Source organism: Macrobrachium rosenbergii, chromosome 48, assembly GCF_040412425.1.
Source record: "Macrobrachium rosenbergii isolate ZJJX-2024 chromosome 48, ASM4041242v1, whole genome shotgun sequence".
NCBI lineage: Eukaryota > Metazoa > Arthropoda > Malacostraca > Decapoda > Palaemonidae > Macrobrachium > Macrobrachium rosenbergii.
In genome coordinates this window covers 28,783,963-28,803,757 of record NC_089788.1, presented here as the reverse complement: position 1 = coordinate 28,803,757, position 19,795 = coordinate 28,783,963, and the positions used below count along the sequence as shown (strand labels likewise).

The 19,795-nt window shown below is 35.1% G+C and overlaps 1 protein-coding gene across 4 annotated transcripts in view; it reads right to left on the bottom strand.

Moving 5' to 3' along the window:
* LOC136831330 (delta(14)-sterol reductase TM7SF2-like) overlaps positions 1–18,667 on the bottom strand; it is a 151,089-nt gene extending 132,422 nt beyond the window's left edge. The window contains exon 1 of one of the 4 annotated variants that reach the window (XM_067091582.1): positions 18,549–18,667. The gene's annotated coding sequence lies outside the window, so the exon portion shown is untranslated. Of the gene's footprint in view, positions 1–615; positions 1,130–12,339; positions 12,457–18,548 lie in introns of those variants that run through there. The other 3 variants (XM_067091580.1, XM_067091583.1, XM_067091581.1) reach the window with 3 other exon arrangements.
* Positions 18,668–19,795: the final 1,128 nt, after the last annotated feature.

The window sequence follows — 19,795 nt, the reverse complement described above, 5'->3', positions numbered from 1 at the left end:
ATTTATTTATTTAAGTTATTTCAGAAATAATGAGAATAAAACTAATACGGAGCCATTTTCTGGATTAAACTCGCGTTTCAACTGGACATCAGCACAACTATCAAATTATATGTTGAAACATCAGAATGTGATGCTACGCACTCAGTCTTTCTGATATAGTTTATACGAACTGAGAACGCCGGTTTACAATTACAAATTCAAACTGTGTGGACCCATATTTTTAAAAATAAGTATTTTTTATGCAAGTCTACTGATACGTCAACAGTTGGTACCAGAGAGAAGTCCGGAAAATCTGATACGATACATCACGTCACTTGAATCAAACCCTTAAATTACAGTCTGATTAGTTATTTGACATTTTTGCAATAAAAGAGCGTTCCCAAAATAATGTCACAACCAATGCACACCGCTGTCCCGAACAGATAAACATTAACCTAAATCCCGTCTGACAATAACCTTCGAAGCTGAGGCAGTACTGTACTTCGATGTTGTGTTAATGTTGATAGATTTCGACACAGCGGCCTTATATAACGTACAATATTATTTTAACGTGTTTCTGAAAAGGCATTAACATGCTATGATTTATATCAGGACTGTTAACTGATTAAAACTTACTCGAATACTTGGCTCTCCTGAAGGGAATTCAATACGACATCATCTTCCCGTGACAGGCATAGGTATTCGATACACCTGTCGACTCCACACTATGGCCGAAATGAACTTCCCGTTCAGCCCACCTTTACTCCCGGCCTCCTTAATGAGGGCCTCGTCTGCGTTTTATTTTGTAATATTACAGCTGGGTATATATTTAGCTAACTTCAATACTCACTGCATAAGAAGTACGCTGAAGGCACTTGGTTTACACCAAAATCCACTAGTCTTCTCGTCGCTGTAATCCCTAAACCCTGACGGCTGACAACACAAAATTGCTACGCCAAAGAGCACCAATATACATCCACTGTCCTGCAATGAACAAACACAGACGAACTGTGCTTTACCCAGCACTTGCCCCGATACATCAACACACTCCCCAACAAGCTGTACCAGCACTAGACGTTCAGCGCTGTAAACACCACACGTGTGACGCGAACCAGACTGACTTGTATCTACCACTCGTACACACGAACTTACAAACATCATGTATACTCACGTACACACAAAACATACTCGGCGCACTTACGCCACACAGCATCCACAAACTCAACCGTAAGTTCAATTATCTAGTTTTGAATGGTATCCAATTTGTCTAATGCAATTACTTATATATATTAGTGATCATGTTTTTGCAATGCAAGATGATGAAAGTCGGTGCTTTACGGGCTGTGTAGTTCCAAATTTTGTTGCGCTATAAGACAAGCCTAACCTTCGATAACCGTTCCACTGGCGTAACTATTAGCCAAGTCACAGTATTTTTAAATGCAAGCCATATGCTGTGCTGGAATATTCAGTAATGGGGTCAGTTTTATGCGATTCTTCAAAATTTAGTCTGTACAATGTAATGCTTGCATAACGAAACAGTCAGAAATTGTTTTGATATGCAGTCAAAGGAATTTTACCTTTCATCAACCTTATAAACTTCACAGAACATTACCCATTCATGATGTTGTTAATTAAAGACGGGAGCGTGTGAAGGTTTGTAGACAAAATTACATGTGTATATTAAAAAAAAAAATAATAATAAAGGACAAAATGGGGAAGCATACCCCGTATCATTAGTTGGGCTGAGGGTTTGTGTACAAGGCCATGACTAAAAGTTTTAGACACGAAATGCCTCACAGCTGCTTGCGGAGTTAGATATCGAAGTTCAACTTTTAAACGCAAAGAATTTGCATCTCTGCTCCTCAACTTTCGAGTGGGTTTTTTTTTTTTTATCACTTTCCCACTTAATTTTAATATAACCATTATTCAAAATTTCCCTAGAGATAAAATCACAAGCACACTCAATAACGATAAACAAAGGCACTAGTACGTTAAGTAACAGCAGCCATTTTTTCCACATCAACCGAGATCTGGAACAATTTCTAAAAGAAAGAGCAACAAAACACGGAGATAACTAAAGGGGCCTAATTAGGACCAAGAAATAATATCCCACTTAAAAATTCCGATGTAATGCAGAGAAAGAGGGAAATTTTCCTCAACACGACAGCCAACGAAGGGGGTTTTAATCACCAGCTTGACAGAGGCGGGCTACACAAACCTCCACATTTCTGGCCAAAACTATTTTTTCCCAGCGAGAACAACAGTACCGTATTGTAAGTACGGCATCTGTAGAACCTGAAGTTTAGGCTTAACACAGCCTCCACTTTTGTATAATAGAATGCGTTATGGTGTATTTAATTATGACGTTTGAAAGCACAACAGCGACGGTAAGGGAATGGTATTTCTTATCAATTCTTATAGATTAATCTAGCTTATTCTTTTTGACGAAAGATAGTAAATTCACGTTGTTAACAGTAATTTTGAGTAAACGGGTCCACTTGCATAAATTTTCAAGCTATTACGAATTACGTTTGTACAGAAAAGTCATTTTTTACTGAGAGCGCCAGTTTACAATTACAAATTCAAACTATTCGGGTCCATATCTAATACACAAAGTTAACAACAATAATTAAAAAGTCACTTTCGCTTTGTTTGGTTTTATGTACAGCCCTCCACAGGGATAATTCCCTCTCTGGCGGGCCCTTGTATTTTCAAAATGAGGTGCTTCTTATATTTTTTAATTCTTTCATTGTTTTCTCGTCAGTATCGTAGCTCCTGCAGAATAGGAGTGTGTTTAGTTCTTATTTAAATTTACTTTCTTCTTGTATTAAATTGCATAGATTATTAGTCAAAGCCATGATCCGTGTATTTTTCACCTTTGACAAATTCTTTATATACGGTGCAGTGCACTTATTGCCATCATATGTTTGAAGTTCAGTATCACTATGGCCTTTCTTTACACAATTTTTACACTTGAAGATGCTGTTAGCACATTCGTTTGATTTGTGATTTTCACCACATCTAGGGCAAGCTTGGGCATTTCTACAGTTTGTTGCGCTGTGACCAAATTCCTGACGTTTTCAATACAGCATTGATAGGGCACGTAACAGTCGTATACTTTGCAACGGCTATACAGTGTACACAACTTGTCACCTCTATAATAGATAGCTTTTCGTATTTTTGGTGTGCATTTGATGATATAGTGTTTATATTTATCTTTGGCTATCAATTCCTTTACAATTTTCAGGTCGTCATTTTCAGAAATGAGGCTACCTATCCATGGATTTTTCTTTACAATGTTATCATCTTTCGGGACTTAGACTACTTTTATTTTTGGTTTAAGTTTACCCTTCTCATTTACTGATGTACTGCTGATTTCTTGACTCCATTTTTGCCTTTTCTAAGTTTTTCCTGTCTGAAAATCTTACAAATAAGAGTCCACCTCTTGTTGTTTTAACCTCTTCAACTGGCGCCGTTATTTTACTCATATTTGTCTCTTTTCATTTGCTGCTGTGCTCTCTCCGTTTGTAGATTTGATCAGAAGCACTTTTTTTTGTCTTTAGTGATTCAGCATAAGTTTTGTCCATGTTGGTCATAGTTTACATCTTTATCAACATTGTCAATTTTGTTTTGGATTTCATCTATGTTGATCATTACGTCACCAGTTTTCTGAGCCAACGCTAAGAACAGAAAACCTTCCCTCAAATCCGAAAAACATTCCTGGTCACTGCTACACTAGCAAACACAGAATCATAATCTAACACGAGCGGATTTTTCGAGATACCACGGTCTTGCCCGATACTGGCTTCTTGGGCGGCGTGGGCCAAGAATACAACAAACATGTAAAACCAGTAAATAGGTCCTTTATTCAGATAAGAAATCTCCAAATTCTGCCAGTCTCGAAGCCCATCTCCAATCAAGTTTTCGTAAAGATCAAGGCATAACTTTTGTTTTGTTAATCCTGCTAAACGACAGAAAAATAAACCAAACCAAAGCACAGCATGTAGTCGGACATAACAACAACAACAACACTCGTCAACATTCCACAAATGTCTCTGCAGAAGGAAACCGAGGGTGTAGGGCTTAGATTGGCGGAGGGTACATACGGAAGACCTCTAACCTAAACGATAAAAAAATAATGAGGGAGAAAGAAATGTTCAAGTATGTGAGACATGCAGTAACACTCATACGGAGGATGGTCTCCGACGAAGCCAGGCGATAGAACTTTAGCATCCCCGTTGGTCTTCCTTTGGCATTCCGAAATTTCATTACAATACTGCCTTCTATATCTCGAAATTTCTTGAATAACATGATACCTCAGTTCGGAGGTTCCAAACTCCCTGTCTCATCAAGCAAACCGCTTGGGTGTTAAGATCGGTAATATTAAGTAAAGTTATTTTTACGAATTTACGGAGGCACGTTCTTCAGGTTAGACAATTGCGAAAACTGTACGATTAGATTGATACTGTTTTGGTATAATTTAGACAATCAAGCACAAAGCCAAGTAAATAAAAAATACAAGCAAACAAAATACGACAAAATATATGGATTTCACTTTGTAACTGTTTAGTTACAAATGGGGTCCCAACACACTTCGAGAAGTAGCAGTAGCTATTTTCTACGACCACGAGCTTAGGGGGATCTGACGGGAAAGAAGCGAGGGAGTGAAATGAGATACTGTACAGAAAAATACCCTCTTTAAACACTTGGGACATAGAGTATATGGCTTTGGTGCACCTGTTGAATTTATCTTCATAACTTGAGTTCTTTTCGGTTAATTATTTTGGTACGCCGTAAGGGGGTTCCATTTAGCTGAAACTTGCACACGAATGTTACGGGTCCTTTATTGCCTTGTTCCTCTGCATTGCTGTAATGACGGAAACATCAAATCTATTGTCTGTTTTAACTACTGAACAGGTGTTTTACCAAATACGCCTTGCACCTTATATCACGCTCAAAAACTAAAATGAATAAATGAGCGCAAAACAACTTTGATGTATGAATTGAATTGAATATAGAATTTAAGCCAAAGGCAAGCACTGGGACCTATGAGGTCATTCAGCGCTGAAACGGAAATTGACAGCAAAAGGTTTGAAGGTGTCACAGTTGTACTATGAATTAATTAGGAGAGGGTGGAAAGTAAGATGGAAGAGACTATGAAAGGAGGTACAGTAAAAAGAACGAAAGGGGTTGCAACCAGGGGCTGACGGCACGCTGCAAAGAACCTTATGTAATGCCTACAGTGCACCGCATGAGGTGCACTGACGGCACTAACCCCCCCCTACGGAAAACTTTGAATTAAGAAACTGAGCTGTCAGTACGAGAGAGAGAGAGAGAGAGAGAGAGAGACTACATTGCAGACCAAGTCTAGCTTAATACGCACTTAAAAAACGACCTATCTAAACAAATTATCAATTAAAATGAAACGTTGGATCCAAACCTTACTTTAAAACAATTATTCCATTACTAAGCAATTATAAACCAGGGCAACTCCCACGAATAATTCACAAGACGCACATAAAGGTACCGACAGATAAGATATGAGCTATCTAAACCCCACAACAAGCCATGGAGATTAATATACCAGCAATTGTCATATATCAACAGTGAAAACTTGAAGCCGATGGATGTTAACACTCATTGGGATTAAGGTATGATGCCTTGAACAAATGGGTGTATCTTTTTTCTTATTCTTAGTGTTACCTTTAGATTTGTTCCATATACAGCACACAGCACATCTCAGAATATTTAGGTGATGATGATGCCCCTTAATATAGACTAGTTTTACGCACTACCATGTAACACAAGGTTGTGTAAAGCACAGCGTACGACTTAGGCTGAAACACTGATAAAATATTCGATGAGAATAACGAACCATTTATCATGTAATGGCTCTAATTAGTTCTTTCCTCTACAAGCAAGACGTAGCCTTCATTTCAAAGAACATTTGCTTGAACTGAAAGTAACAAAAAAAAAAATTAGTATATATACTGTATAACAAATAGCCTATATATTATATATATATATATATATATATATATATATATATATATATATATATATATATATATATATATATATATAAGAAAGACTAGCTAAATTAAACATGTTTACATATTGTATTAAACCTAATAAAAGCAAAAATATTTAATATTTTCACAAGACAAATATATAAAATGCTCAACTTCAAAGAACACGGCATTAACAGAACCTAGTGCGAAATATACTAAATTTAATCAGGCAAATATATAAAAAAAATGGCTCAGCTTCGAAGAAACTCTTATCTTAACTGAATGCAAAAAAAAAAAAAAAAAAAAAAAAAAAAAAAAAAAAAAATCGTTGTATATAGAGTATATACTTGGTATAATAAAAATTTTCTGACACAGGCCTATTTATGTTCACCTAATTAAGCACTTTCTTATATCATTGTAACTCGACTGATAAAAGTCCTGTAAGGCTGACTTAAAACGCCATACCCAAACAAACTTAAGAAACATATCTTCCTGGTCTTCAAATTATATTCTTGTACCTTACTATACGATACCCACAAAAAGTACATCTAAAGGGGTAGACGTTCAAGATCTTATCAGGATTCTAGTCTTTAATTCTTCTGGACAAGAAAGCTACGGGATGTGCCAGGGATTTGAAGGATGGATGTGTATGGAATATTTAGTACTTATTGTTTACTGATTTACAACAAAATTCTACGAAGAGCTGGTCGAAAAAAAATGTGAAAGTGTCTAAATCAAAGACGCAATCTAATTATAACACTATTATACTAAAATCAAATTATAATTTCCCCTCTAAAATTATAATTACCCTCCCATTCCACACTATTATTCTAAAATAAAATTATAATTTCCCTCTCATTCCACACTATTATTCTAAAATAAAATTATAATTTCCTCTCATTCCACACTATTGTTCTAATATAAAATTATAATTTTCCCCCTCATTCCACACTATTATTCTAAAATAAAGTTATAATTTCCCTCTCATTCCACACTATTATTCTAAAATAAAATGATAATTTCCGCTTCATTCCACACTATTATTCTAAAATAAAATTATAATCTCCGCTTCATTCCACACTATTATTCTAAAATAAAATTATAATTTCCCTCTCATTCCACACTATTATTCTAAAATAAAGTTATAATTTCCCTCTCATTCCACACTATTATTCTAAAATAAAATTATAATTTCCTCTCATTCCACACTATTATTCTAAAATAAAATTATAATTTCCCTCTCATTCCACACTATTATTCTAAAATAAAATTATAATTTCCTCTCATTCCACACTATTATTCTAAAATAAAATTATAATTTCCCTCTCATTCCACACTATTATTCTAAAATAAAATTATAATTTCCCTCTCATTCCACACTATTATTCTAAAATAAAATTATAATTTCCCTCTCATTCCACACTATTATTCTAAAATAAAATTATAATTTCCCTCTCATTCCAAACCATTATTCTAAAATAAAATTATAATTTCCCTCTCATTCCACACTTATTCTAAAATAAAAAATTATAATTTCCCTCTCATTCCACACTATTGTACTGAAATAAAATTATAATTTCAATCTCATTCCACACTATTATTCTAAAATAAAATTATAATTTTCCTCTCATTCCACACTATTATTCTAAAATAAAATTATAATTTCCTCTCATCCCACACTATTGTTCTAAAATAAAATTATAATTTCCCCCCTCATTCCACACTATTATTCTAAAATAAAGTTATAATTTCCATCTCATTCCACACTATAATTCTAAAATAAAATTTTAATTTCCCTCTCATTCCACACTATTGTTCTAAAATAAAATTATAATTTCCCTCTCATTTCACACTATTATTCTAAAATAAAATTATAATTTCCATCTGATTCCACACTATTATTCTAAAATAAAATTATAATTTCCCTCTCATTCCACACTATTATTCTAAAATAAAATTATAATTTCCCTCTCATTTCACACTATTATTCTAAAATAAAATTATAATTTCCCTCTCATTCCACACTATTATTCTAAAATAAAATTATAATTTCCATGTCATTCCACACTATTATTCTAAAATAAAATTATAATTTTCGCCTCGTTCCACACTATTATTCTAAAATAAAATTATAATTTCTGTCTCATTCCAAAAGCATATATAATTGTTACCGAAATTAAGTTTAATCGGACCTGGCATAAGGCCACCTTAATCTACAGCCCGGTAGATGTGGGGGCTCAAGAAAGGCTCTGACCGGAATTCCAAACAAATTCCTGAAATCTAAAATTTCTAAGTAAGCAGAGGTCACTGAATAGTGATAAAGTTATAATAATAATAAATATTATCCCGAATCCGCAATAAAATTAACTTTGACTATTAAAAAACTATTAAACAGTAAAACCTACTCTATAGGTATTAATTAGCCCCATAAAAAAAACCACCGGTCAACACTGAAAAGGTATCGACCACAATAAACCTTCTTCTACAGTAGCAATACAACATATTCCACTGAAAAATAAACCAACAATTACCTATACTATACACCATGCAAAGTACGCAGATAAGCAAGTCAATCAAACCATCAAAAAGAAATTATCTGAGACATCCAAGCGTTGTCTTACAGTAGCAGAGAAGTGAAGTGCGGTCCGCTAACCAAGACTACGAAAGTTGCCAGCAGAGAGGAAAGCGATCATTATGTTACCAATAGGCCTACCAGTTTAGCCATAAAACTGCTAGATTGCTCTTTCTTAACACGCAACATTCTCCACGGGTTCCTTGTCTTTTATTAACCAGAACAAAGCACGTTAAAAGAAGATGATAAATGGTTATCTACAAAGGCTGAACGTTCACCTTTCATGATTAAAATACTGTTTGTGTTAAAGTGAACTAACGTAATGTACTTTTTGTGAATAATACATGTATATTCCGAGACCACTATAATGACGCAAACTCGCCTGAGCATCAGAACAAAAATTCATGTTTTGTCGTTATACCCGCATTCAAAACGTCACCTATCGTCTCCGTACATTTCACGATGATGAGCACCCTTGAGTTACTGTTATTCATTCATGCAGCAACCAACTGCTATAAAGCGCACCCCTTCCTACAGGTAAAATTGCTATATGCATCAGCGATTCGCTGCTCATACATGTCTGAATCCGGGCAGACCAGACAAGAGAGATGGCAGCTTCGGTTCTTGAGAAGATACCGGGGAGGGAGAGAATTATTTTGTTAAAACACACCAGAGATCACAATGGGGTTATATATACAATGTAAAAATTATATGGAGAAAATAAAAATCCAAAACCCCTAAATACATAAGTTTATGAATGAGCTCAAGCAATCCCAAGTTAAACCAACCAGCTCTTTCAAACGGAGATTTACAATAACCACACCCAGAACTTCCAGTTGAATCACACAAATGTTTCAACCTCTTTTGATAAGTTAGATCATTCATCTTTGTAAGCATAACTATGTTTTCCCAGTTGTTCGTAATGTTACGCGTGCTTGACTGAGTGGCTATTTGTGAGATATTAATTCCCAAAACTTGCAGTGTATCAATTTTTACAGCAAAAATAAAACTGTCATTACTTGCCATAGCCTATTGAAAAAAAAGCAGACTCGAAAAAAAGAAAACTGAACACAGGATAATGAAAATTTTACTCATAAAATATTCTCTCAAACCATCCAAAGTAATAAAGTGAACAAGCACACTACCTATATATTAAATTAAGGCTTTACTAGCCGTCAGAAAATGACTTCTACATTGTCATTTCGTCCCTGGCAAAATAAACTCAACAAAAAGAAAACCAAAAACACAATGGAAATTTACCCATAAAAATACGACATTCTTTTTAAATTATACAAAAACTTAAAGTTGGGTAAGGAATATAAGCTTTAGACCAAAGGCTACGCACTGTTAGTAAATTGGAAGAAAGAAAATATGAACAGTGGTACATTCCAAGGAATAGAAGGGGTTACAGCTAGGGGCCGAAGGGAAGCTGCAAAGACCCTTAGTAACGACCACAGTGCGCCGCGTGAGGTGCACTGACAGACAACCCCCCACGGAGCAAAGTTGGGTATGTAGTATATATAATCCTTAAATCGGAAATGAATTTTCGTTTGTGTGGCAAGTGTAAGGTACAATATTGCTCTCTTGTAACGGCCGCCCCGCCCCCCAAACATTTATCACGTAATTAAAAAATTACGATTTCATTCAATTGTGGCATGCATCGTTAATTTGTTTAGTAACTGATTCCTCATGTCACTTTGCTCTGACCTTTGATTATTACACTGGCATTCATTTTAAGAAGCTCTCTTTGCAAGACTGAGGTCATTGGGCTTTTATAGCAGTGCTTGCAAATTAAGTTGAATAACATGAGTAACTATAGTACTAATATTTGCAAATCATCGCACACAAGGAAAGGGACTACATATTCAAATGAAAATTATCTATTAATATGAGCAATCCAGCACCATTAGTACTAATATGAGAAAATGTTTTCCCTGTAGGGTTTCATAACTATATAATTTAGTGCATTATAAACCGAAAATTACTACACAAATATTTCCGCAAAGCTAACGCGGATATCACAAACTTGGTAATGGGTAATATGCTTTTTGTTCTTGTTTTCTTCTCCAGCTCACTCATCTCTCAGATCACCAACGTGGCAGTGTTGCCAAATGGGAATGGCTACAACAAAGGCTAAAAATAAATGAACTACGAAAATTACACACCTACTTCAGCTAAAGCGAAGAAAAGCAACTAGATCTCAATGAGGATGCCAAAATCAACATCTATTAAGTCTTCCACATTCTTTATTGCTTCCGTGTTCCCTTGCACTGCTGCCTTGCTCTTGAGCTTTACATGTAGCCAGTGTACCAATTTGATTTACATTTTCTTGAGGTACATTTTAATTTTTGCAGCATTTATCAAGTCGCTGTAATCCATACTTTACAGAAAAAGAACAGCTCTAAGCATTGTGAGTTGCATTTTGTTCCTCGGCTTTGTTATGATGATATTCATGCTGCTAAATAATCTTTCTACTTCAGCATTTGAGTGCGGAAAAATTAAGAGATTTATATGGTTTACTTCCGATAGCATCTGTGTAGTCAAAAACTTCTGTCCAAAACTTTTCAGTATTACTGGTATTAGTCCATTTCTGCAAATGAATACTTTATATTGTAGCTCAGTATTTGCTACATATCTACCATTTAACTTCAGTGCCTCAAGAGGAGGTATGACTGGCTCTTCTACATTGCTCTACGTGTTTTGTACAGAAAATAATCTCAAGTTATTCAAAAGATCTATATTTTCTGGCAACCTTTGTTAGAGCTGTTTGTAAAGGCATAGAAAACACTGAGCTCTTCTAATATTTTGTGCTTCACCAGCAGTTAATATTTTTTTGCTTTCTTTTTTTACAATATATCAAATATATTACTCGAAAAATACTCAACTTGATATTATAAAGATTTGGTGCCATAATATGCTATATGTATTTAAAAATGTGCTAGTTTTCCTGCCAGACGCTAGATTCAAAATTTTCCTGCTAATTAGCTCTAGAAAATGTTAGATCTAGCATTAAAAATGCTATGTTGGCAATACTGCCAACGTCGTCACAAAATCCCATCAATAATTGAACGTAAACAATTCACGAAATCCATTCAGCGGATCGAATGCATGAAACTGGGACAAGAATTATTACGCATGCGCAAAAGGTCTCTTGCATGACGTCCGGTGAGATCAGACATCCGCTACACCGACGCTTAGACGTTTAGGGCGTGGGTTAATGAGTACCATTTAAACACTGATTTGACATGCATTAAGCATTACCCATGATACAAGAACCATAACAATTAGTGATTAAAATGCCTGACGGTGCAGCTTCCGTCCAAAAGTCACTGGGTAAATGATATTCATTAGAAAAGTGCATCAGGCGCAGCCGTGTTGACAGTTGCCATTTTTTCTGGAAATTTGGGACCTCTGAAAACGTAAACAATATCTTTGGCAATATTATGGCCACTTCAACTTATTCGTCGTCGTTTCCTATACCTATGGATGAGCTTTTAAGTATCGAAATCCCTCTAACGGTGGGAATTACAAGCTAAATATGAAATTTGGGAAATTGAAGTGGGAGTGTACTCGGGTGACGCTTCGCAGCGATAGCAGTGTCTTCTCCACCAAACCCGCCAACTTTTGAACGCTTGTGACCAGATTTTCTTTTCCCATTTTCCGGGGCTCTTTTCATTCGTGCCCGCCATCTGAATGGCTCAAGAAAATCGGCGGAAATTCACAAATATGGTGGAATATAATTCTCGGCCTCTGAAACTTTAATTATTGTGTACTTACCGAATTATTGAGGAAAAACACCGATCGTAATATATGTTAGACACTCACACGAACACTAACGGCCGCTTTGGCGCGCTGTCTCAGCTCCTGCTGATTGGCTCTGCCAGTATGAAAGCGGTGACATGATTGGTCCGTTGTCGATATAAAAGGCGCTCCCATTCGTCTAGACATGACGCTTCCGCTGCCGCAGTTTTGATTGGTCGGAGCCGACAAGATTTGAAGTAACAAAGATCATTGGTTGCGTGAGTTTCTGAGTGGCATCTGTACAGAGACATTGCCTACGCCGTTTATCACCTTTATCGACCCCTTTAATGCAGTCGAAAACTCAAATTCAGTCACATGGCGAGTTTCATTCGGGCACTAACTATAGCCAAGTTTTCTATGCATAAATCTCCCAAATATTTAGATTTTGCAGAAATGAGATCAAATGCTGTTAAGTACAAAGAAAACGGAATATTTATGGCAAACTAGTGAAATATGTTACCTACATAACATCAACTTTCCCAAGCAAAATAATTTCTAGTTTTATCGCTCGGGGTAACTACAACAATAGTGTGAACGCAATAAAGATAAATGGCCGTACAAGAACACAAGCTCAAAATTTACTCTGTCGGCGCACAAACAATTCTTGGTTTAAGAATAATAAAAGCAACAAAAGAAATTTTGGCAAGCTGTGTAGATGGAACTACAATAACTTGTAAACTTTTGGTCTGTGGTTTATCTTGCACAAAGGAATAACAGTTGAACTAAATATACAGAGAGCGAGTCACACATAAAGGAAAGACGAGAAAATCTAAGACGTCAAGTTTTAGGAAAAAAAAAAAACTATGAAACCCGGGTCTAACTACTGCCTGCCTGCCTCTCTCTCTCTCTCTCTCTCTCTCTCTCTCTCTCTCTCTCTCTCTCTCTCTCTCTCTCTCTGAACAAAGATAACTTACGGGCGGCACAAACAAGCCGCCAACCCATTCTCTCTAAATATATATCTCGAACACTACCAGCAACGCATCTCTCTCTCCTCACCCATAAAGTCAACGAAGGAAACGTACTATAATCAAATTGCATTCTAACCTAGGCCTATAATTATCAACATAATGTGTACGTGACTAAAACGTTTAACTTCAGGGGAGTTCTCGGCAAAATGGGTTCAACCTTCATAATACAGAGAAAGATTACTCTGCCAGTGATGTGAACAGTCGTTTTCCTTGTACCCTAAAAATCTAAAATATATAATATATATATATATATATATATATATATATATATATATATATATATATATATATATATATATATATATATATATATATATATATATATATATATATATATATATATATATACATACAAATCTTGTTTCTGGCAGTCTTTTTGAGTTGAGCAGTTTTAACTGAATGCCAACACACGTGTGACATGTAATGAGACAACACTCATAATTTCCTTTAATGCCTCATATCTACCACGGTCAAGCTTCAAAGGATAATATAAGGAATAGCTTCAAACTGTAATTTTCATCTTTCCTTCAAAGTCTGACCCAGCTGAAGATAAAGTTACATTAAATTAGAAAAGCGTCGTCTTAAAGTAGCAGATGCCACAGCCATTGGTATTTAATGACATATATATATATATATATATATATATATATATATAAATATATATATATATATATATATATATATATATAAATATATATATATATATATATATATATATATATATATATATATATATATATATATATATATATATATATATATATATATATATATATATACATGCATGTATATATATATATATATATATTCATGTATGTATATGTATGTATTATATAGGCTACATACTGTACATATATATAATATATAGAAATTTAGTAAAGAAATTCACCCATATAATGTCCAACTGAAATATTAAAAAATACATTTAAATATCTACTAAAAGGCCGATGGGGTTGGGAAATTAATAATTATTCCCAAGTATAGTCGGGCACAACAACAATGAATGAAGGGGAAAAGTGGAGCATAACAAAAAATTTTGCATTCCTGCACAGATAACCTTTTAGTTATATGAAATATACTTCCCCTTCCCCACACTTCTCTTTAGTTTACGAATGAGGTCGAGCATAACAAACTAGACACTATTTAAGAAAAACCACAGTACCTAATTTCCTCACTAAATTCTAGATTTTCTTATTTCGAATCATTGCCATCATTTGCCTCTACAGCAGGGCGCTGAAAAGACCTCAGCAAAATCAGCAGCTCACGTCTTTCTTGTACTTCACCTTTCATAAAACTCCAGCCTCCTATCTCTTAGTTTTCACCCCAGTAGATCTGGGTCTTCCAGCTCTTCTGGGGCTCACATAGACCTAGCTCACACCCCCGTGCAATTCTCCCAGGGGTGGCACGTAGGACACGTCCAAATCACCTCCATCTCCCTCCATCATCATCTTATCTACATATGGAACGTCTTTAACTCCCAGAGGATGCTACTGGTGCTTCTCTTAACTTGAATAAAACGAGCATATTTGGGTTAGGGCAATGGAAATACAGAACCTTATGGCCGGTACAAAATTTGAACATACAAACCGATAGCTGTAAAATTTTAGGTATAACCTATTTTAATGATTTTTGTAAAACAAGGGAGGAAAATTGGAACAAATTTTGAGAAAATGTGGTGAAAATGGTCGGCTTTTCATATAATAGGAAGTTAACCATATTTCAAAAAGCTCTGGTCATTAATATGAAGTTTTCATCAAAATGTTGGGATATAGCCCATGTGATACCGATCCCAAAAAAGTAAAGGCAATTCTCTTTTGTACTTTTTATAAGAGTTTTTCAAAAAAAGAGTTTGGATATGAGCTAATGATGTATTACTGTAAAATGAAAGGGAGCTACTTATTAAGTGATAATGGAATTAAAGATGCTGCAGTAATAACCACCCCCTATTATGAAAAAATAATTAATACTTTAAGACTAGTCATCAAGATGGATGTGTATCCGCATTGTAAAAGTAGCAATGTATATAGATTTTTAATGGTAGATAACTATAAGCCAACTGTTCAAATTAACTACCCATTGTTTAACTGGAAGAATATATGGGCAAATGTAAATAGCAAGTTTATAGAGCCACATGTCCGAGAAGTATTGTATAAATATATACATGAAGTATTGCCTACTCGGGACAGATTACATATGATGAATATCTTACAAGATGATGTATGTAGTGCATGTGGGGAAAAAGAAACTATGATGCATTTATTTTACTTTAGTAGTATGAATGAAAAGTTAATAGAATGGTTTAAGAAAGTGTTTAAAGCCTTGTGTAAAGTCAGAAATAAGAATTTTCTGCAAGTACTAAAATTTTATTTTGAAGCAAATAGTTTGAAAGATAGGAACACTGCAAATGTATTATTAGCGGATTTTATATCTGGTATTTGGTATAGTTATAAATCTGGGTTGTTGTTAAATGATCCACATTTAATTGTTTTAATAAGAGAAAGTATATACAGGAATAGGTATGTATTGCGTAAATCATTTAAAAACTTTAATTCTCATTTTACACGTAGTTACCTGGAGTTTTAATATGTACAGATACATATGAGTGTGTATACTATAATGAGTATGTATACTATCAGTATATGGATATGTGTATATGTATGTATGTATGTACATAGTAAATTTAAGTATATTTATATATATAAAATATTGTGACATTTGTTGATTTTTTACTTAAATTACATATATTGTATATGTATTGAATAGTAAAATGAACTTTAAAATGTATTTTTCTAAATAAAAGATAAAAAAAAAAAACTCCCAGATGGTATAATTTTTCAGCATCCTGCCATCTGACTCCTAAGAGTCTTCTTAAAGTCTCATTCTGAAATCAACAAAATCTTTATTACATGCAGCTTCACTGTTACGATTCATTTCATGTCCATATAGCAAAAGAGATAATACAATAACAAGGTAGTCTTACTTTGTCTAAAATATTTGATATCACATTTGCATTCGACCTGTCCACTTTGATTTTCCTTTAATAGTCCTTCACTAAAGTCCAACTCACGAGAACCCGTACCTGATATCATTGTTTCTTCATATTTGATTCACCCTCATTAATCCACCTCCATCTAGCGTTCTGTCGTCCCTTTGTCCATACTCTGTCCTCATTTTTCTTGGATTTATCTCGAGTCGCATCTCCCTAGGTAAACGCCCTATTAAGCAAACTTTGTAAATCTGGTGGTGTTTTACTGCGTAATTCAAGTTTGTATGTTACTCCAATCTAAACCTTATCTGCTGTCTGCAACCCCTTTTTTTCATAATAAAATCCACGAGAAAGGTGAACAACCAAGGTGACATAAGATTATCCTGTGGCACACCAATCATTACTGCAAATTCAACTGACAAGTCTTCATTAACTTTAAATCTCCACTGCAGGCTCAGGGATATTTTTAACTAGGCTTACACACTTAACGATTAATACCGCAGTAACGCAAGTCTTCCATAATATTGGTCTCATGTGGACGGTGCCAGTTACCCTCTCACAATCAAAAATGGCCACCAAAAGGGATTTTTAGATAACATACTGCACGGTCTTATAACAATTATTTTTCTGTACAATTCCTCCCTTATCTACAACCAGTTTGTTCATTGCTGAGCATTTTGCCTACTTTCTCCATCCTGCAAGAATATGCATACTATTTATATATTTTCATCATCAACCCAATTATTGCAATGCGTTTTATAATTACCATATCCAATCATGTCACCTTTGGTACCTTTGCTACGACTTCAAGTTCTCTATTAACAGATTTTGTTTCCTCATTCCATATCATGCAACACGAAGAATTTAATACAGTATACGATTATCCCTACGATTTCCTAATTCTCCCATGAGTAGCAAGTCTGTGATGCAACAGATTTTTTAATCACCTAATTCCCCTCATCCATTTTGCCCAACAATACTGCAACTATAGTGAATGTACCTTACTGTCAGGCTTTCTAATATTACTGCTAGCAAGGTCTTTAGACCTTGACTGCTTGAGCGATATACGATTCTTACCAGCCCTGATAAACACTTCTTTTGACAATTTGTGCTTCTGAAACAAGAATTCCCCTGATGGCAGGAGCTTATAATACGGTCATGGTAAAGCTCACAAGGCAACTGACCTTGGTGTCCTCTACAAAGTCTTCAATACTTATTGGAGAAATTAGGACGCATAACAAGTTTTTGACAAAGTGTTTAAATAATTAAAAATCATGATAAATACATATGACGGAAAGATAGGTATTCTTCCATCATGCAAATTTATGCGTGATGGACACACAGCAGACGCACTGAGAAGATATAAGGACAAACAAAATAAAGAAAATGGATTACGTCACCCCAACTTCATCAGCAGGAGATTAACAACATATTTGCATTGTGGGTTACCTACTTATGTGTAGCCAGCAAACTAAAAAAAACTCTCCAAAGTAATAGAACTAATACAACAAGCATGTTTTGACAAAATCACCCAGATTGCAATGGGCAGACCATGTAGAGAATATGGAGAAAGATAAAATACCATTGCTAATGGAAGGCACAGTGGAAACAAGACCAGTGGATAGTTCAAGGAGACGACGAATAAACAAGCTCCAGAAAGTCTATATGCAGTATGACCTGAAGACTGTCATGGTTGGATTTAGATGGTGTAGAACTGTGATGTGAATGGGTTTGGTATGGGCAGCAATGGATTACAGTACGATGCAACAGCTAATTATGTAAGGAACTCTTACCCGCTTTACTGGATCCTCTAAAATGAGGTCAAATAACTACTTAAATCAGAAAAGGGTACACTTGGCCATTTTCAGCTATATAGGCTACCATCATAAATGATAAACTGGACAAAGCATTTAAATTTCCCGTATGAATTAGTGCAGTCTTTCCAATATTTCACATGGTAAAACCTTTAAGAATGAATGAGGGCGTTAGGCATCCTGTTGCACGTACGAAAAATAAAACTTTTTTCCACTTTGAATCGAACAACAGTAGATGTTCTCTATGGTTTGCAAGACGATACTGGTTGACACAACTGGTAATCTATGAGCCTACTTACTAATATGACGAAAATGCAAGTCATGTGAATAGAGAATGCATAATATATACTACTAACAAGACATTTATCTGACTAGCACAAAATTATGGGTAAATAAATTTCAGTATGCTTTACTTACCTGTGAAATATTATACCATTTTCTCTAGAACTTTCGTCACCATCTGCAATTATAAGCTGCTCATCATACCATTATGATGACTATGAAACAAAAATAAAACTCACAGGACACTATAAGTGCCTGTTTCATTTCCCCAATTCCTGGGTTGTTAAAGATGATTATTTTTATGCAAAAAATATGACCATCATCGGTCATCGCATGGGAAATGTAGATATCCATCAGAATAATCCACTGTCCTTTCAAGCTAAAGTTTGTAAATAAGCGTGGCACAGGACTAAATTTCTCAGAACTCATACATTTCAATGTAACTTCGCAATGGAAGTTGTGGCCAGTGCTTCTCGTGAAATGTTAGTCCCAATGTAGCATGTACCTTAGATTCCCCAGAGTTCTTGACTGCCCTGTAACACTGATGTAGTATTTGGGGCGCTGAGATCCACAAGCATTCACGACAACTTCAAGACATCCCAACTTTGGCCATGCTGCTGCTCTGCCCAAGCACCATATCCTATTGTCTGAAGGAGATAATGATAGTATGTCTTCTCCACTGATGTACTAACAACCTCTCCAGCCACATTTTTGTTCTAAATGATAAGACTAAAAACTTCACCTAACCATGGTAAAAAAAAAAAAGTAATAAAGCACTCAGGAAATTACGATAACGACCTTTCGAGTAGTATGCCATTTATACGACCAATGATAATACTTGTACTACTCAGTAAACAAATCACTAGGATAACACTTTCAGACTGCACCGTGGCTCTATGTAGAGTTTCGGATTGTCAAACTCCGAATAGTGTCTAGCACGTATAACTCGGGATCTTTGCAATAACACCATTCTTCCCCCTGGTTATAACTGCTGAACTGAAGTCGTTCCCAGCCTGAGTACGAAATTTTCACAAACGATCGGGATAGACCATTTTACTCAACAAAGCTGTTGGGCGCTGCATAATGAATCATTTCTATTAGATACATTGTGGAATATGATAAAAGGATGAATGGAGTGCTAAAAGAACATAGCAACAACAAAATATATACAAAACAATCACAGCAACCTCACAAAAGATGCTCGAGACAAAACAATATAGAAAACAATGTTGATCATAGCCTGTAATACCAGCTCTGATAGATAAACAAATAGGGTTCAGGTTAGTAAAAAAAAAAAATCAACTGGCCCAATGAACAAAATATCCTAGCTCTCAGATGCTAGTGGGATTTATTCTCAGAAAAGGAATACAGTTAATTAGATT